This window comes from Saccopteryx bilineata, chromosome 12 (genome assembly GCF_036850765.1).
Source record: "Saccopteryx bilineata isolate mSacBil1 chromosome 12, mSacBil1_pri_phased_curated, whole genome shotgun sequence".
Classification (NCBI taxonomy): Eukaryota; Metazoa; Chordata; class Mammalia; order Chiroptera; family Emballonuridae; genus Saccopteryx; species Saccopteryx bilineata.
The window spans coordinates 1,707,118-1,726,808 of record NC_089501.1 but is presented as its reverse complement, the minus strand read 5'-3'; the positions used below and the strand labels follow the sequence as shown (position 1 = coordinate 1,726,808).

At 41.1% G+C, this 19,691-nt stretch overlaps 2 non-coding genes across 2 annotated transcripts; one reads left to right on the top strand and one right to left on the bottom strand.

The window, feature by feature from the left end:
- The first annotated feature begins 2,329 nt into the window (after window positions 1-2,329).
- On the top strand, window positions 2,330-2,437 carry LOC136316514 (U6 spliceosomal RNA). The gene has a single exon (XR_010727744.1). It is a non-coding gene; the product is annotated as a U6 spliceosomal RNA (small nuclear RNA).
- Window positions 2,438-11,719: 9,282 nt separating this feature from the next.
- LOC136316515 (U6 spliceosomal RNA) lies at window positions 11,720-11,826 on the bottom strand. The gene has a single exon (XR_010727745.1). It is a non-coding gene; the product is annotated as a U6 spliceosomal RNA (small nuclear RNA).
- Between the last annotated feature and the right edge of the window lie 7,865 nt (window positions 11,827-19,691).

Sequence of the window (19,691 nt, the reverse complement as noted above, 5' to 3'; positions counted from 1 at the left end):
AGGTAGAACACATTTTAAAAATCAAAGCCCTAGACATTTTCGCTGGGTTTTGATATTAAAATTCATTACTATACAATGAGTGCCTTAATGGTGAAAGAATTCAAAGTAAACTTCCAATTAAATAAAACTTTGTCAATCCTATTTCAATCTCCAAAATAAACATTTTGTGAAATCACTTGTTACCAACAGACACGATTATCTAACCACTCCCTGAAGCTCAACAAGATAAATATTTCTAAGCGATTCTCTCTGAAGTTAAACATTAAATTAAAAAATTAAAACACCACTAAGAAACCTGTGATGACCTGAAGGCATTTTAAGAGCAGCAAAGGTTAGAAGGGCAGCTCTCAAATAACACCCATTGTTCTATCTCCACTTAATGACAAAAGGAGAAAAGAAAGCGATTACCTGGCCTTACTCTACATCTCAATTCAAATGCTACTTAAGAAAACAAAAACCTTCTTTTTTTTTTTTTTTGCAACTAAACACTTTTCAGCTTTGTCAAACTTTGGTTTTTAAAAAACTAAATTAACCTTTCCAGAAATTCTTCACAGCTAAATTCAGCAACAGGCTTGTAGTATATTGTAAACTATATACATTTCAATGAAATAAAAAAATTAAATAGAGAAAATATTAAATAAAGATCTAGTTTGAAATTCCCACAAAAAGTTAATCTGTGGGTATCAGCATCCAAATAAATTTTATAATCTGTTTTCCCACTTCATAAAAAGTGTATGTACTGGTCCTAAAACTCATATGAAAGAGCAAAATATCAAGACTAGTCAAGACAGTTTTGAAGAGCACAGTTGGGGAACTCACGCTGCTAGATGTCAAGACATAAAACCATGTCCTTCACTGTAGTGGTAAACGGACAAACAGACCGGCGAAAAGAGATGCGCAAGCTGATGGATAAATCTCCCACCGGAGGGAAGTGGTGTTTTAACGTACAAGGAAAGGATAGGCTAGTTAATGAATCGTCAATTAGATATCCATTGGGGAAGAAATTCAGATTTCTACTTGTAACCAAAATACAAAAATACATTTAGATAAGTTAAAAGCAAAGCAGCCCTGGCCTGGATAGCTCGGTTGGTTAGACTAGAGCTGGGTCCATACGCACAGGAGTTTCCAGTTTACTCCGGGTCAGGGCACTTACAGAAGCAGATTGATGTTCCCACCTCTCTCTCTCTCCCTTCCTCTCTCTCTTAAATTAGTAAATAACAATAAAAAAAAGCAAAACTTTATAAAACGTAGAAGAAAATATGGGTAAATATAACTTCAGGCCAAGGAAGAATTTCTTAAAAGAGAAAACCACAGATTCTTAAGAAAAAGATTAATATATTACACTGTATTAAAAATAAAACTCTTACTTATCTGTGGAATCTAAAAAATCACCTCACAACTCATAGATCCAGAAAACAAATTGGTGGTTGCCAGAGGTGGGGCTGGAGGTGTAGGCAAAATGGGCGAGTGATCAAAGGTACACATTTCTAATTCTGAAATAGAAATCCTGGGGATTTGATGTACATCATGGTGACTAAAGTTAACAGTGCTGTATTATATATTTAAAAGCTGCTAAGAGAATAAATCTTAAAAGTTCTCATCACACTTAAAGAAAAATTGTGTGGTGATGGATGCGAACTAAATTTATTGTGGTAATCATTTCACAATATATTCATATATCAAATCATTATGTTGAACACCTAAAAGTAAGTGTTATATGTCAATTATATATCAATTAAAAACAAAACAAAATGATATATACATTATTAAAGACATCATAAACAATGCCTGGCTAAGCCATAGATCAGGAAAATGTTTTTTACAGCAAAACATAATCAATAAGGAATTAAAATCCAGAATAGAAAAAGAATGAAAATCAGTAAGAGGAACCATCCATAATAATAATAATAATAAAAAGCAAAATAAAAAAATAAGAAATTTAAAGCAGAGGAAAGCTGGATGTTTAACAATGAAAAGACTCTCAGTCTCACCAGCAGGTAAAGAAATATAATTTAAAACAACAATGAGTTTCATTTTATGCCCTTCTCAAGTGGGAAAATATTTGAAAGTTTGACCTTCTCAAGTGTTGTAACAATAGTTACAACAGGAACCCTCATATATGGTAGTAGCAATGTAAATTGGTGCAACCATTTGAGAAAGCAATTTAGTAATATTTATCAAAGCTGAAAATATGCACAGCCTATGATCTTACAATTCCATTTCTATGTAGTATCCTACAGTAATAATTAACCTGTGCACAAGGAGACATGTATGAGAATTTCACAGCAGCATCATTAGAAATAGCGAGCAAAAATTACAAAATATATTAGCATTCACTTGGCAGCACACAAACTAAAATTGGAAGGGTACAGAGAAGATTAGCATGCCCCCTGAGCAAGGATGATGACACAAAACTCCTGAGGTGTTTCATACTAAAACAACAACCCCCAAAACAAAAGACAAAAGAGATACATGAATGATGGTATGTCCATTAATGGAATACTACAGCATTGGTAATGGAATGGGCCAAAGCAACATTTATCAATGTGAGCAACATTTATCAAAAATAAAAAACCCCAGCCTGACCAGGTGTTGGCACTGTGGATAGAGCATCAGACCGGAAAGCTGAAGACCCAGGTTCGAAACCCTGAGGTCGCCAGCTTCAGTGCGGGCTCATCTGGTTTGAGCAAGGCTCACCAGCTTGAGCCCAAGGTCACTGGCTTGAGCAAGGGGTCACTCGGTCTGCTGTAGCCCCCGGGTCAAGGCACATATGAGAAAGCAATCAATGAACAACTAAGGTGCCACAACAAAGAATTGATGCCTCTCATCTTTCTCCCTTCCTGCCTGTCTCTATCTGTCCCTCTCTCTGTCTCTGTCACACAAAAAAAGAAAATGATGTTAAATTAAAACAAAATACTCTAAAACTCTAGAATTTAAGCTAGATATTTTTTCAAATTTCATTTCATCTCAATTCCCAATATTTAATTGATAGAGAAACCAAGGGACTGCTGTTTAGCAACTCCAAAGGTCACATAAGCTTGTTGGTAAACACAGGGTCCAAGTCTATTTCTATTGCACCGAAGGCCCTGAGCCAGTGCCATAGTAGATCAGAAGGCTGGCTTTGGCACACTGAGCCCATCTCACAATGTTACTTAAACCCCAGAGGACTGAATACCAGGTAAGCACACAGAGGTACCAATACATATAATGTAATCTACAGAAGGGCTGCCACTGGCTGAACAAAAGGTTCCCACATATCAAGCCTACTTTGGACCATTAGCAGACAATCTTTTGATAAAGCAGAGCTGGGGAAAAAAGATCAGGAGGAGAAAAGTTTGAAATAGAGAAGCATCTGGAAGGGTACTGTGTGTGCTGTGTAATTGGGATATCAATTCTGTCTGGTTCCAAGGTCCAGTGCTCCCACCTAATCACTAACCAAAAACTTTCTGGAAGTTGGCAAGTTTCTGTGTCGCTTTTGCATACAAATTTTGTTCTAATTGATCACATGCATTTTTTAATTTGGATGAAAGAAGTACATGTACATATATATTTAAATCTCTATATAAAACCACAGCCAGGTTGATCTGTAATAATCCACCGCCTTGGCAGAGACAAAATCAGAATATATGATAAAAAGTTTCTTTTTGATGACAAAGAAGTGAGAAGGAATAAAGTATTGAGAAATTGGGAATTAATGTTATTAAATTTTTTTTTTTTTTTTTTTTAGTGAGAGGAGGGGTAGCAGAGAGACTGACTCCCGCATGTGCCCCTACCAGGATCCACCTGGCCAGCCCAGTAGGGCTGATGCTCTGCCCATCTGGGGCCACTGCATGGAGCCATCCTCAGCACCCAAGGCCAACTCACTCCAGCCAATTGAGCCATAGCTGTGGGAAGGGAAGAGAGAGAGAGAGAAAGAGAGAGAGAGAACGGGGAGGGGTGGAGAAGTAGATGGTTGCTTCTCCTGTGTGCCCTGGCCTGACTGGGAATTGAACCACGGACATACATATGCTGTGCCAATGCTCTACCACCGAAACAACTGGCCAGGACCAAAAGTCATTTAATTTTAAACTGGCTCTCTTAAATTTGACTCATGAAGAGATTGAGACCTGTAATCTAGGAGAGGTAAGAATCCAAATAGCCCTTGACAGATGGCTCAGTTGGTTAGAATATCATTCTGATGTGCAAAGGTTGCAGGTTTGATCCCCGATTAGGAACATACAGGCACAGATAAGTGTTTCTGTTTGTCTTCCTTCCTCTCTAAAATAAATAAATATATACATATTAAAAAATCTAAGTAATGTGAATAATGTAAAATAAACTTTCAAAGGTACAGAGGAAAACTACTGAGTGTATTTATTTGATGCAAGGGTTTTTTAACAATCGGAACTTTTTATCAACCAAAATGTTGCACCTTTTAGATTAATTTATATTGGAGATGGAAAATATCATCAAACATAAAGTATTCTAAAAAGTTTTTTCATGTATGTCTCTTCTCTTATTTAAAGTGCCCTTTTAATAAAAAAGTGGAAAAGGGTTATTAATATTGAGCCACAAACTTCCAGTTTGATGGATTCAAAATACAATTTACAGATATTTCCAGTGTGAAATACTGAGAAGCAGTAATGTTATTTTGTAATAACAAACTTGTTAAAAAAACCACAACCAGATGCAAATTAAATGTATAATGAAATACTTAAAATTCAAATATTCAAATTTTTTCACTTTATAATGACATAAATGAATGTAAAATAGAAACCAACTAAAGCACAGCTTTCTAATAGACTATTTCTAAACTCGGAACAACCAGTTTACTTTTTAATTGTGCCTGAGTGTCCAATACCATTTTTCGAAGTGAATTTGTTACAAAACATTAACTTTCAATTGTCAGATATGAATAAATATAAAGATCATGCAGTGATCTTTTCTTTAAAGCAATGGTCCTCACCATTAATAATATTTTAAAGTGTTCCCGTCAAAAGAAACACAATATTTTTCTTCTGAATGGCAATGTTTAATACACATGCTTTTGCTCATATATGTATTATCCACAGATTGTATTAGACTTCACAGAACCATATTTAAAATTTCATTAGGGAAAACCCTACAACATATTTTACTTAGGCAACTGTTGAAAGCAGTTCTGCTTGGTGTACAAAGCCTTCCACTGCTTACACCAACAACTTTGTTTATGGAACAATTTAAAAGTTCCAAGCAAATGTGTCTAAAATCTTGAAAGAAAAGTCTCCTTGGAATAAAGGTGCATTTTTTGAAGGACAAAAAACCAACATGTATTTAACTACCCAACAATAAAACTGGACACTGAAATTGATGGTTTGGTTCCTTTTTTCAATACATACTCTGGAAGCGCTCCTCCAAATACCAATGGCAAAGCCCAGAGATCTCTTCTTTTAATTATTTTTCAGTAGTTTGTAGTGCCTCCAATTATTTTATAATTTGCAATAGGTAAAGAAATACTGCAGAATCCATTTTATAAATATGGAGAATACAAGTGTTCTAAGCACAACCTCTCCAACCTACTTCTATTAAAAAAGGCTTGCAAATGAATGCACCTATAGCAGTACTTGGGGGCCTTTAGTTCTAAATGCAGTATCTTCTGGCTAAACAGTTAAAGAGATAAGACTGCAAGGTGTGGAGACTCTTCCTCAAGTGCAACTGAGAAATGTCATTAGCTTTAAAAAACAACTAAGTAATTTTGTTTAGAAAGGATTAAAATTGTACTATAAATTGAGCAATACACTAGTATTAAAAAAAGAGAACTGAGAGAAATGATTTTTAAGACAATTATAATCCTTGCCCGCACTTTCAGGCTTTCTATGGTTACGTGACAAAGCTCACGAACAATTTAGCCAGAAGTTACTTAGTACAAACTTTATTCTACCACTCTTAAAAGAATTTGCAGGGAAAGCAACGTGATCCAGCCATCTCAGTGCCTTATGATTTGTGAGGTATTTTTATTTGCAAACACTGAAATCCTTGTCTTCCATTTCATGCTCTTCCCCTTATAGTATTTCCTCAATCCACTTTTGTCATTTAAATTAGGTTGCCCATCAAGAAGATTTTTACTGCTCAGAATGCCCTAGCAGCCTTTTAAGTGTGCAGTGTGAAAATATAGAGCTGGACAGGTAAGTGAAGGAATCACACAGTCACAAAAGAAGCAGAGAAATAAGCAGTAGTGTTTGCAAGGCCAGCATTTATTTTCCTATTTACTTGGATGGGGGAAACCCAAACCTTGCTAATGTGATTCCAACCTAGGAGACAGGCTATTTCACAGGAACAACACTGAATTTGTGTCAGAAACACAGGATTCTAGTCCTCGCTCGTTCAAAAGGAGATAATAACATCAGTCCTATGTTGCTTTCAAAGATGTTATCATTATAAAATGAAATGCACTTATGAGCCCAAAGACTCAGATGTATATGGACTTCTAGGAAGATACAAACTTCACTTCATAGTATTCTCTTTTGGTATTTACTTTTTAAAAACTTTTATTTAATAGCCATGACTGTGATGATTGAAAGGATAGTAAGTTATATTGCACAGAGGTTGAAGTTTGTTCAAAACCAGACAGATTTCAAAACATGGCATACATTAAAATACAGTCTATCACATTTTTTGTGGGGGCAGACAGGGGAGGAGTTAAATCCTATAGAAACCCTGTTAACTTTCTGTTCCTTTCCAATGCTTAGGAAACAGATACCTTTCAGTGACAAATCTTTAATATATCACACAGAGAACTTAGTAGGCATGATACCATAAGAATTAAGAACTGGATATATTTGGACATCTCATTAATGATTTGTCTTAGTTTTGTATATTCAGTAGAAATGATTAATCCTTAACTTCACTGTGCAGAACCAGTGATGATCACATTTATATGACAATTATTATAGAGAATTTGATCTTTTTGCTTATCAGTGTACTAGAAGTTTGATAACATTCATTCAGATTCAATTATTATTTTAAAACTATTTAGATGAACAGCTGGTTAAGCATACTCTTTAAACACTAAAATTATGAGAAAAAGAATTGTGTGACCTGGTCAGGACCATGTGCTATTTTAAGGATTTCACCCTGTTTTGCTGACTTTCTAAAATCAGGAAATATTTTAGAAGCAGAATCTCCTAGATGGTTATGATCAGAAAGAAGCCAAGTTTGAAAAGAAGTATGTATTGGAATGAGGAAGGAGAGGTGCCATATTTTACTGAAGTCTTTTTTCAACATAGAGCACTATAAGACTCTGGAACAATTATGTTTCCTTTTGTTTTTAAACCACAGTGTTTAAAAATATTATATTTCAATTTCAGGCCTTCTAAAGGAGAGATATCCCCTAAAATTAATTCTATTTACTATCTTGGATCAGATTTTGTGGCTGACTACGTATGTTAAAAACTTCATCATGTCTCCTGATTAAGGACCAATTCTAGTTGCTTGATTAAAAAAAAAAAAAGGAAGTTAAATTCAAAGGAAGATGTAATATGTGAAAATAACCAAATATATACTTTTTTTTCCACAAGGCTTTCAGTGGAAGGAGAGCTTCTCAAAACCATCTGTATCGTACATCTACTGCACATTTTATTATTTTTTCCATTTGTATCTTTCCTAATTACATTACAGCTTAAGGTTTCATTCAACCAATTATTTTCTGAAACTCTTTTCCTCTGTCTCCGAGCACAGTGGTCGTTTCAGCAGTGACTGCTAAGTAAAACCTCCAAGTCAGACTTTTTCTTTTTGTCCTCCCCCATTTTGAAATGTTATTATTTGTTTCTGTGTGCAATAAAATCTTTAAAACGTAAAAAGAAAATATATTTTCCTAGAAGGTTCTGCTAAAAAGAAAAGTAAAAAAAGGAAACAAAAAACCCTTTGAAACTGTCCTCGGGAGTGCCCAAGCAGCTGAGCTAATATGCTCAGCCGGGTTATCAATGGAGAGGCAGTCAGTGGTTCACTGCCCGTATGAGAGCGTGACAACACTGGGTGCCCCTAGGTGCCACCTGCCCGGACCCTCTCCCGCCCAACCCTAACCTCACGCTTGCCTCGAACCCTAAAACAAGATGAGACGGGGAGAGGAGGGGGAAGGAGGACAAGAAGCTCATATTGGCATTCCACAGAGTTGGGGTTTGACGCATCTCTCCGGTTTTCAAAACCGGGAAGAAGGCGTTGCGTGGCTGCTTTGGAGTTAGACGTTGTGCTTGGAGAAGGAAAAGCGCACCTCAATCCTTTCAACAAGGGATCCTCCCCCTTCCCTGTCCAAAAGTGAAGCCGAGGTCTGCGGAGGCTCCTGTGACTTTCCCACTGTCACCCGATTTAGGGCGGCTGACGCGACCCCAGGTAGCCTCAGGCTGGCGCGCTGAAAATTATCTTACAGTTTATACACCCAGCGGTCCACACCGCGAAACCTGCTCCAAGAAAGCTACACTCAGGAAGTTGCAAGCAGGACTGATGCTTGTGACCGCAGGAGCATCCGGGCAGGAATTTCTCAGCAAGCTCGTCCTGCCCAACACCCTTCTTCTGGAACCCACGCGCCTCGAGAATAAATGACGAACACTCTAAACCTATTTCGAGAGTCCTCTCGACCTGATATCAGGACTCTAATTCTTTCCTTCTCATCTCGTCCAAATGAACACAACATATTCCCTCCCCACTTCCTTTTGGGGGGTGGGGTGGGAATAGCGACTTTAAAGGATCTTGAGCTCGGAGAAAAAGGTGCGTAATTGAGAAGCGAGCTCTGCTGTGTTACACGTCCCAGCTCATCTTCGAGCGGAAGCGTCGCTGCAGTTTTCCTTTTTTTAAATTACGCAATTTAGGTTTATGTACTAGAATCGAGAGCCACCAGTAACCTACACTCGGAGCTCAGTTGAATTCACTGCGGAATTTGTTTCTTCGACAATGACCCCGGAGGAAAAGTCTGTCCCCAGCCGGATCCCGCTAGGGCGGCGTCTTACCTCGACCCCATGGCCTCCCACGACGTCTCGGGTGGAGGATCTACTCCTCACGGCGCCTTACCACCGGGCTGGCAACGAGGGGGTCAGCCCCAGAAACTCCCAGGCTTCTCGCTACCCTCCACACAGTCCCAGCAGTTTTAAAAACTTTGGGCGCAACTTTTCTGAGACTGAAGAGCAATAAATGCTGCTGCCCTAGTTCAGCTAACATAGGGAAGCAACATTCCTTCACATTTCATAAATTCGGAAAATACACAAAGTTAACATTCCAAAAATAAGGAGTACCCGTGTCTGCATTTCATTTTCCCCTACAAGTTGGTGACACGGAATTCTAGCCTTCAAACAAACCATAATGAACCACCCTAACGTCTTTCTACCCCGTTTTAAAATACAGAATAATTAATGCCAGAGGGGTAACTATCAACATTGCCCGTGTTTACAGATTAGCAGTAGCGGAGCCCCAAATCAACATGCTTCTTACTGTCCCTCACCCTGGGCGTGATTATCTTCACTAAAATTTTAGCCCATATATATATTGCGACCATAGTCTTGATTCTTGGCAAATCTACTAAAATTTCAAAAGTAACGTTTTTCGAAGACCTTTTAACATTACCCTCACTGCAATCATAACCCGCACACCTGCTCAGCTCAGCCCGCTCCAGAAAAGGTCCAGCAGGAAACCCAGCTATCTTCCAAGTGGCATCTTCTCTGATCGCCTAAATAACTAGAAAACAAGCAACTTCAATGAGTGCAAACTAAGCTTTCTCGGGGAGAGACGGCAATGCAGCTACAATCACTCTCTGATTACACAAACATACCTAGGGGCAGGTTGGAGAGTGAAGGACGGCTTGGGGGACGCGCGCGCGGGGGGGGGGGGGGGGGGGGGGCGCCTACTCAGAGGTGGATTAAACCAATTCCATTGTTACCGAATTTAGGAAAGCCAGTTTTTTTCGTGGTGGACATTGGGTTTGAAAACTGAGAAGCGACAGTTAAGCTTTCGATAAGTCTTTGAAAGGGCAAAACTTTAATTTAGGACTTAGGTTCTTTTAAATTGTTTAAGATACTGGGATAAGCATAAAGACCCCAGTGGGGGTGGGGGGAAATCAGTCATTTAAAATATTGTTAAAGGACTGACGTCTGCGGCACTCCTCCGGTCGCCTGTTGGGGCCGGTAGGCTTCAGACTCCCTCTAATCACCACTTTGCACTTCTGCTTTGGAGGTAGGAGGCTCACAGTCCTAGCTCCCTCCCCAGCAAACCAACCACGGAGACCCGAGGCCCTGATCCTTCCTGGGCCCACCTGGAGACACATCTAAAAGGAAAGGCTCTTTCCCGCCCAGGAAGTAGGTACAGGCTGATGAAAGTGATTGTGTACAGTGGCCAAGCGCCCCGACTTAGGGACGTCCGACTTTCGCTGTCCACAGACTGTGAGGAATCTGCAGCGGAAGGAGGTGCAAATCCCTCTGTTCCTCTGCGTTTAGGTGGCTAGAGCTCAAATGACAACTTTCATCGACAGGAAAGCGCTTTCCAGGCCGGGTCTCCGCGCGCCGCGGGGCTCCGCTCCGATTCGGCAGCTGCACGTCACGTGACAGGCCAGACGTCCCTGCGCCACGCCCCCGTGCCCATCGCACGCTCTGCGCCAGCCCTGGGGCCGCCCGCCCACTTTCACTTTCTGCACTACGGTTCACACCCGAGCGTTTGCGTGCGCCCCCCCCCCCCAAATAAAAGGATTTTGGTGTGACCTGTACAGAAGGGAGGGGTTCTAAAGAAATAGGGCTTCACGTGCTTATGATGGGGGCTGACTCTGGATCCGCCCTTCGGGGGGAGGGGAAGCCCTGTGGAAGGGGTGTCTCGGGAACGGAGTTTTTCAAGTTTGCTAGTATAAAACTGAGTTTGCAGGTCTACAAAACGTTCTGCGAACTACGAGAGCGCTAGGAGCGCAATCAAAAGGAGAAAGCTGGCGGAGTTTCACCTGAGCGCTGACTTGGTGATCTGGATTTTGAGGCGTCATGTCCTCCATGTAGCTTATTTAGGTTAGAGTCAGTAAAGGGCCACAAAAGCTAGCTTGTGCAACCTAGGAGACAGCGCCAGGCCCAGTTAACAATCCAATGTATGTTTGGACACTTACCTTCTATTAATACTTATCCATTATCACGGCCAGCGACTGTCTATCCGGTTAGAAACATTTTCTCCGTTGTCCTAAATAACTTCACATTCAGAAAAAAAGGTATTTCAGGGTATTGAAAACAGTTATTATTTTTTAAGATTTGTGAAGGAAATGCAAGTTGACATATTAGGACAAGCATCCAGGTGTAACTCATCTTAGTTTTCATTTCACAGATTGCCTTACAAGAATATCTTTATAGTTAAAAGTAACAATTTTGTGAGTGCCACACTGTGCTTTTTAAAAACAATTTTTTTAAGAGAGAGAGAAAGACAGACAGGGAGGGAGAGAGATGAGAAGCATCAACTCATAGTTGCAGCACTTAGTTGTTCATTGATTGTTTTCTCATATGTGCCTTGACCAGGGGGTGAGGGGGCTGTCAAGCTGAGCCAGTGACCCCTTGCACAAGCCAGTGACCTTGAGGTCATCTCTATGATCCTGTGCTCATGGTGGTGATTTCAGAATTTTGAACCTGGGTCCTCGGCATCCCAGGCCGACATTCTATCCACTGTGCCACCAGTTGATCAGGCCACACTGTGTACTTTGACTTATTGTTTCTTTTGAGCTAATCAAAACGTGTGAGGGCATCTGGGCAGTGCACAAAATATGGAACACTTCACAGATTTGTGTATTATCTTTGTGCAAGAGCCATGCTCTCATCTTCCGTATAGTTTCAATTTTAGTATATATGCTGCTGTGGCAAGCATGCCTACTTATAGTGTTAAGTGACAAAACAGCATTGTCTTTTCTTTCTTTTTTTTTTTTTTCTTTTTTTTTTTTTTTTTTTTTGCATTTTTCTAAAGCTGGAAACAGGGAGAGACAGTCAGACTCCCGCATGCGCCCGACCGGGATCCACCCGGCACGCCCACCAGGGGCGACGCTCTGCCCACCAGGGGGCGATGCTCTGCCCATCCTGGGCGTCGCCCTGTTGCGACCAGAGCCACTCTAGTGCCTGAGGCAGAGGCCACAGAGCCATCCCCAGCGCCCGGGCCATCTTTGCTCCAATGGAGCCTTGGCTGCGGGAGGGGAAGAGAGAGACAGAGAGGAAGGCACGGCGGAGGGGTGGAGAAGCAAATGGGCGCTTCTCCTGTGTGCCCTGGCCGGGAATCGAACCCGGGTCCTCTGCACGTTCTTTCATATTTTATATATATGTTTGATTAGGGAGAAGGGAAAGCTCATAAAGTACTTTGCTTCAATCATATGTTGTGATAGTAACTTTCACTAACTACATGTCATTTCAAAAGTATTTACTCAAATTTGTTTTGAATACTTAATATTGCCTTTGAATTTCTTTAATTTTCTCTTTATACTTTTACAAAATGAAAGGGTATGTTCTTTGTATTGTATTACTAATTATTTCCATAACCAAACATGGTAGCTTTTGGGGGGGAAAAGTTATGATTTTTTCTGGGCAGTTAGCTGAAAAATCTCCTATCAAAAAGTGAAGTCTGGAGCAAGAATCAATTAAATACCCCTTCCCTCACCATATCTTTTTGCTTTCTGGCAGGAAAAAATCAAATACAGGGTGGAGCAAAAGGAGGTTTACGGTTACAGTTGTTTGTATGGAAAATAATATAATAATTAATAGATAATAATACAAGAAGAAACTCTGTTTCACATACACACAGTGTAAACCTCCTTTTGCCCCACCTGTATATAGAATAGTATGTAGATATATGAAATCTCAAGAAACATAGCTGTGTTTTAATTCCTGTTATTTTTTAAAGTAAATTTGGATGTTTGAAATGAAAGTTGTTCTCTCTTTAAAATTAATGTAATGATCACTAAGTAGGAAGAATACTTCCAGTCTAAACCTCTCTCCTGAGCTTTAAATTTTCTCTTCCACAAATGACACTGGGACCACACTATACATGACTATATATGAAGCGGAAGTCATCACCTCCCCTGTTCCTGCCCCTCTCCCTCTATCCCTCTCCACATTCTAGACCTCACTTAGTTCAACCTCCTAGTTACCTATACTACAAACCCAAAAGTCATTTTTAGTCTTTTCTTTCTCCCTTTACTTTAAATCAGTTATCAAATCCTAATTATGCCTCAGATATGTCCCCTCCCTTCCTTTCTTATTCTTGATTCCCTAATTTAGGTCTTTCCTGTCTTGCTCTCTGACTCATTTGCCGCTTCTGCTGCAGCCTCTTAACTGTAAGGCTCTGCCATTATTCCTTCAAATCTTTTCCTTGAATGACTTATCTAAAAAGCAGATCTGAACATGCCACTCACCTTTAATGGATTCCCCTTACTTTACCAGATAAAAATCTGAGCTCTTTACCAGAACATTCAGAGTCTCCGTACATCTCTCCAGCTTTACTTCTCCACTTCCTGCCCAGACTTTACATTCCAGCCCTGTCCTTCATTCATTCAACACCACTATGTGCCAGCCACTGTCCTAGGCGTACCTGGGGGAACAAAAGTGAGGTTTTTTTTTCCTTTGTGGAGCTTATATAAAAGGGGGTGGGTGCTGTCAGGAAACAACATGTGTAATAAATAAGCACATTTTATAGAATCTGGGGGGGTGTAATTTTAGACAGGCTGGTCAAGGTTGGCTTTATTAAAAGGTGATGTTTGAGCAATAACATGAAAGGAGGTGAGACGGTGAGCTACTTGGTTAAACAGGAAAAAAATCTAAGCAGTGGGAATGGCAGTGCAAAGCCCCAAGGTGGGAGTGTGTTTAGCACATCAAGTCAAGGAGTGAGCAGAGGGAGTAACAGGAGATGGAGTCAGAGAGAAAACAGGGTGTGTGAGTGTGCTTTTGGACAGGTTTTCATCAGCTGTTGTGATAAGTTGCATTAAATGAGAAGCCAAATACCATGGCCACTCCCACAAGCCATAGTGTTTGGATCTTGTTAGTCATATGCTCCTTTGTTTGGATTGTACCCCTCTCTCCTGCTGAATTGCTCCCCAAACTTTTTGATTGTTTTTGTTACTGCATTTGCCATTTTACCTTTAAGACTTAGATCTTGAAGAAGGGTTTTGATTTATTCATCTTTGAATGCCTGGTGCTCATATCAGGCTCACACACATTCAATGAATGAAAAAATGTTAATGTTTGTGTATAGTTTGCCTACATATGTCGAGTATTTTGCATGTTTATAAATTTTTACAACAACCCGACAAGGTGGGCTTTATTATACCTATTCTACAGAAGAGGGAATGAGGTGCACAGAGATTAAGTAACTTTATCCAAAGTCACACAACTGGTGAAGTATCTTAGCTGGGTTTCAAACTCAAATATCTGGCCAGTTGTTACACTGCACTCCTCTCACTCATGAGGCTTTCTCACTAGATTGAATAAAAGAGATGGAGGGAATTTGTTTCTTGTGCTTGGCTTCCTCAGGCTTAAAAAAAAAAAAGCCACTTATCAACTCTACCATCTATTAATTTATTAAATATTTAATAAGTACTTACTGTGTTCTAGGCACTTGGAAAACAGTACTGAACAAAACAGACAGTCTCTTCCCTAGTGCCTCTTACACTGTAGCAGTGAGGAGTCACAATTACATAAGTAAAGGGCAGTAATGTAAAGCCAGTGCTCTGACCGAGGAAAGAAAAACTGCAGCAGAGGGAAGTGTAGCAGCAGTTCCTGACTCACCCACACAGCCTGAAGAAAGCTGTAGGATGAATGCATGTTTTCTGGAGGAAGAGAATTCCAAGTGAAATGTACCATTGGCCTTGGGGACACAAAAATTCAGAAAGTAGAGATTAATAAAAAAAAATTTCTTATAAACTTGTAAATGGTACTAGGTATTACATAAAAATCTGAAGAGCCTTGCTTTATTTTATTTTTTTAAATTTTGGCTAATATTATTGCCACTTTCCCTAATCTGATTATAATTTTTATGCATAAAACCTAAAGCATCAGCTTTTAAACTTTTGTTTTAAAATTGTTGTTTGATAAGTTATTTGATCATTTGTAAAGTGATAACGCAATGTGTGTTTTAGCATTTAATAAATTCCAAAACTATGAAATCTAATGGCTTTTTCAAATTATTTTGTTCTGTTGGAATTTGGTGGTATATTGCATCATTGGCTGGAGTTTGGTAACTTGTTATAGAATGCAAATTTTAAAATTACGTTGTTGGGGATGAAATTCAATATTTCCTCCTTGTAATTACTGTTCAATGGAAGAAATAATCCAGGAAACCATGAAAGTTGGTGTGACTGAGACAGGAAGAAGCCAGGCTGGAAAACCAGAGATCCACATTCAGAGGGTAGCATTTTAGTGCTTTGTAACCAGTAGAAAATTAATAGGTTGCTCTCTACAGATTTTTCCTGTTTTTCAAGTGGGGATAATGTATTTGCCATAATAACTCTAATATATGACTTGATTTCAAAATTTAAAATTTAAGGATGAAAACAGTTACTCAGACAACTTGAAACTGGTGGTGGTGGTGGTGGCAACAGAGCAGTTGTTTTTAATAAGAAAATGATGGGGAAGATCAAAGAAGAGCTGGGATCAGGATGTGGGAGTGAGTTCTCTTTATTGTAAACTGCTTTGGAGGGAGGTGAGAGATGGAGATTAGAGATGATGAAGACCTTTCCCTTGGGCTTCTCTGATCTACCCATGGATGATGAGAGTCCCTCTGGATGAGCGTCAAAGAAAAGACATGGTGAAATGGGTAATAAAAAAAGAAGCAATGACCTATAAATACTAAGTGTTTTAAGTTGAAAATTTTCCCTCAAAAAAAAAAAAAACAAGAAAAAAACCCCAGCTTAGCTATTGCAGTTATGGTCTACAGCTTGTAAAACACAAGTCTCCCTAATGGAGCAGGTCCAGCAGGTCTTGGTTGTAGAAAGAGTTAGGGATATTGTGAGAATCCAAAGACTCCCGGCAAATACATGCTTTGAGGCTTTAAAAAGTGCCCCAGAGGAGGAGAAAATATGCTGGGAAAAAAAACCCCAAAAAACTATAAAGTACTTTTTAAGTTAGGAACAAAAAGACAGGAAATACTCCCCCCCCCCCATATTGTTGCATTTTCTCCATCTGGTGAAATAAAATAAGACAGATATGTTATCCTCCACTGTTACACAAAAACACCACCAGCAGGCCAGTGAGAAGGTGGAGAACTGCTGTCCTTGGAGCAACATGGATGCCATTCTTGCCCTCCCCCCTCCAGGAAATAAAAAGACAAAAACCAGCTCTTGTACTGCTTGTCTGAGGCCATCAAAATTTTTTGGCTTAAAACACAGAAATTTCTTGGTAAACAGAAAAACAAAATTACAGAACTGTCATCATTACCTCTACGGAAACCTTCCCTGTTTGCTAACTTCCTTCCAAAACTTTTTTTTTTTTTTTGCCCTAATTACCTTTTTGTTAGTGGCTTGAAAAAGCCAGGACAACCCAAGGGAATGATTCCATTCTAATTGTGTCTTTCCTTTCCCAGGAGGCCCGTGTCCTTTCATAATCTCTTGATTAACTGTTATCCACTTGTTACTGAGAAAAAAACCCCACCACCCAAACAAGCACTGTGAAATTAACTGGATGTTTTGTTTTGGTTTTTTAACCCTGCAGAGATCACAACACTTGTGTATACTTTGTCAGGCAACGGTTCTTAGGCAGGGCTCGAGGTATGATAGTGGAGGTGCGTGTGTGTTTTCCTGGACTGTCAAACAAGCATCCTAAAGTGTTGCCTATTTTTGGGCTAGGATCCATGGCTTGCTACAGTTTTGACCTCCTCCCCCAGATCACTCCCAGATTAAATCCTTCATTGTTGCCAGACTGGGGTCCTGTTAGGCCTAAATATGTTTTAATTTCTACAATATAATAACCTGTGAGACCCTCAACATTAGCCTTCGGGATTTCACTGCGGGTACGGGAAACTCGGACGCGATGTTTGGGTTTTCGTCCCGGGCGCCCCTTGGGCTTGGGCAGACCAGATGTGCAGCCGTCCTGGGCGCCCGGGCAGTTTCTCTCGAACGCCTCTCTCCAGACCAGAGAGCGCCCTACACAGTCCTCCTTACAGGACCAGTCCGGAGGAAACGTGGCTTTCCTTTCCCTTCAGCACTCCGAGGGAGAGCGGCAAAGGATCTATGCATCCTTTCCCCGCGTGTTTACGCCGGCGGGGCGGGAGCGGCGGGAGTGTCCCTGCGAGTCTGGCAGAGTTCCAGTCCTGCTGGCGGCCCCTTCCTCGCCCCCAGCCCCGCGTCCAGGCAGCGGCACAGTCACAGCGCGGCGTCCGCCGGCCTCTCCGCTCGTCCCGGAGCGCGGCTCGCCCGTCGCTGCCGCGTCGGGGAGGAAGCTCCTCTGGCCGAGGTGGAGCGGGCAGGCCGAGGCCACAACCCGCCCGGCCGGCAGGAGGAGAAGGTGCTCCCCCGGGGTGTGTGTCGGAGACAGGGTGTCGGGGGACTGGGCGCCCTGGGGAGGCTGCACGCAGAGCGAAACGGTCGCGGCTCTGCCTTAGGTAAGGTGCGCGGGTTCCCGTCCCTTCACGGCGGGCCACGTTGCCAGGGTTAGCTCCTGTTGGGAGTCCACTCCTGATCTTTGGCTTCACTCAGGCTGCCCCTCAACATCTCTTTTGTCCCAGTGTGGCGCTGGGGACGTGAAGCATACAAGAATCAGGACAATGTAAATAGGACTTAAAATGCTGGGGGAAACCCTGGGTAGCAGCAAAGGATGAAAGAGTTGGTGTGGGCTCCTTTCTCTAACTGAACTTAGAAGACTCCTCGGTAAGGGGTGTCAGTATCCCCCTCTGTAACATGGGGATACTCAGAGAGATTAAATGGTTTACCTGAGTCCATGGCACTACAGCTTGTGGCTTTTGATGCCAGACATGGCACGCTAAACTCTTGCTTCCTCCCAGCTGCTTCCAGTTAAAAAAAATTAACTCTGCCCACGAGAACGGGCAGAGGTTTACCAGTGGAAGCAATGATGAACCACGTGCTCTTCTCCCTCCTTCTACAATCCTGATGAAGTGGTAAAAGTTGGAGCACATCTGGCCAGGTTGTTGAACCTCTTCTCTTTACCTGCTCTCCGCCCTTAAATGATCTCTTGCAGTCATCAGCATCTAAGCCTGACAATTGCACCATTAAAAAAAAAAAAAATTATATATATATATATATATATATATATATGCAGTCTAAACCTCAACCTCGGGTTTTCTTTAATTCAGCTGCCTGTTGGATATCCATCTACACTCAAATGTCTAAAGGTGCTCAAATTTAAGGTGTTTGAAGCTTTGCTTTCAAACCTGTCTCATCCACTGTATTCCTCTTCTGGTTAAGAACAAACCATTATTATTTTTTTTCCAGGAGTTTCTCAAGTCAAAAAACTTGGAGCCATCCTTGACTCCTCTTTCTTTCACACTCTGAATGGAGAATGCCGCTATCTTCTGTGTATATCCAGAATTTGACCATTCCTTACTACCTTACTGCTGTCACTTCGGCCCACGCCACTCTCATCTCTCTCTCACCTAGGTTATTAGGACAGTCTCTTCACATTTCTACCTTGCCCCCTTCCAGTGCATTCTCAGTTGGGCAGCCAGAGTGATCCAGTTCTATAATGGTGCTCAGAACCCCTCAGTGACTCCCCACCTCACTCAGGGTCATACTCTAAGTCCTTCAAAGTCTACATGTCCCCGAGAGGCCACTCCACCTCTGACCCCTTCTATACTTTTCCTTACCCAAGCCTACTCCCCTCTAGCTAGACTAACCTTCCTGTTAGCCCTACCCAAAGAGTCCCATTAGGGCCTTTGCATTTGGCCTTCTGCCTGGAGCAGTTCTCCCGGCATAGGCATGGTTTGCTTCCTTTTGCTCAACAGTCACCTTCTGGGTCAAGTTTTCCCTCATCTCCTATTTAACATTTTGATCTTATCTTCTATTTTAACTCTTCCCCTTCTTTATTTTTCTCCATGGTTCTTAACTTCTCACATACTAAATTTATGTTTTTTATCCTTTTTATTTCTTCTGTCCCTCCATAAGAATGTAACTAATATATATGAAGGCAGTGGTTTTTAAAATTGCTGTATCTTTAGTGCCTAGAACAAGTGAGGGCTCTCAATAGATACCTGTTGTATTATGAATGAACCCACAATAAAGTGGGAGGATGGAAGTGGCTCCACTATTTACTAGCGCTGAGACCTTGGGTGAGTTATTTAACTGCTCTAAAATTCAACTTTCTCATCTGTAAAATGATGATAGATTCTGCCTCATAGGGTTATCAATGATACTGATATAAATACACATAAAACACTAGCATAGTGAATATGCAGGCCAGGCTTCCAAGCGTTCATAGGTCCTGCACCTTTTTTTTGTGTGTGACAGAGACAGAGAGAGAGAGACAGACAGGGACAGACAGACAGGAAGGGAGAGAGATGAGAGGCACCAATTCTTTGTGGCGGCACCTTAGTTGTTCGTTGATTGCTTTCTATTACGTGCCTTGACGGGGGTGGAGGTGAGGGGTGGAGGGTGACTACAGCAGAGCAAGTGACCTTGGGCTCAAGCCAGCGACCTTGGGCTTTAAGCCAGTGACCCCATGCTTAAGCTGATGAGCCTGTGCTCAAGCCAGATGAGCCCATGCTCAAGTCAGCGACGTTGGGGTTTCGAACCTGGGTCCTCTGTG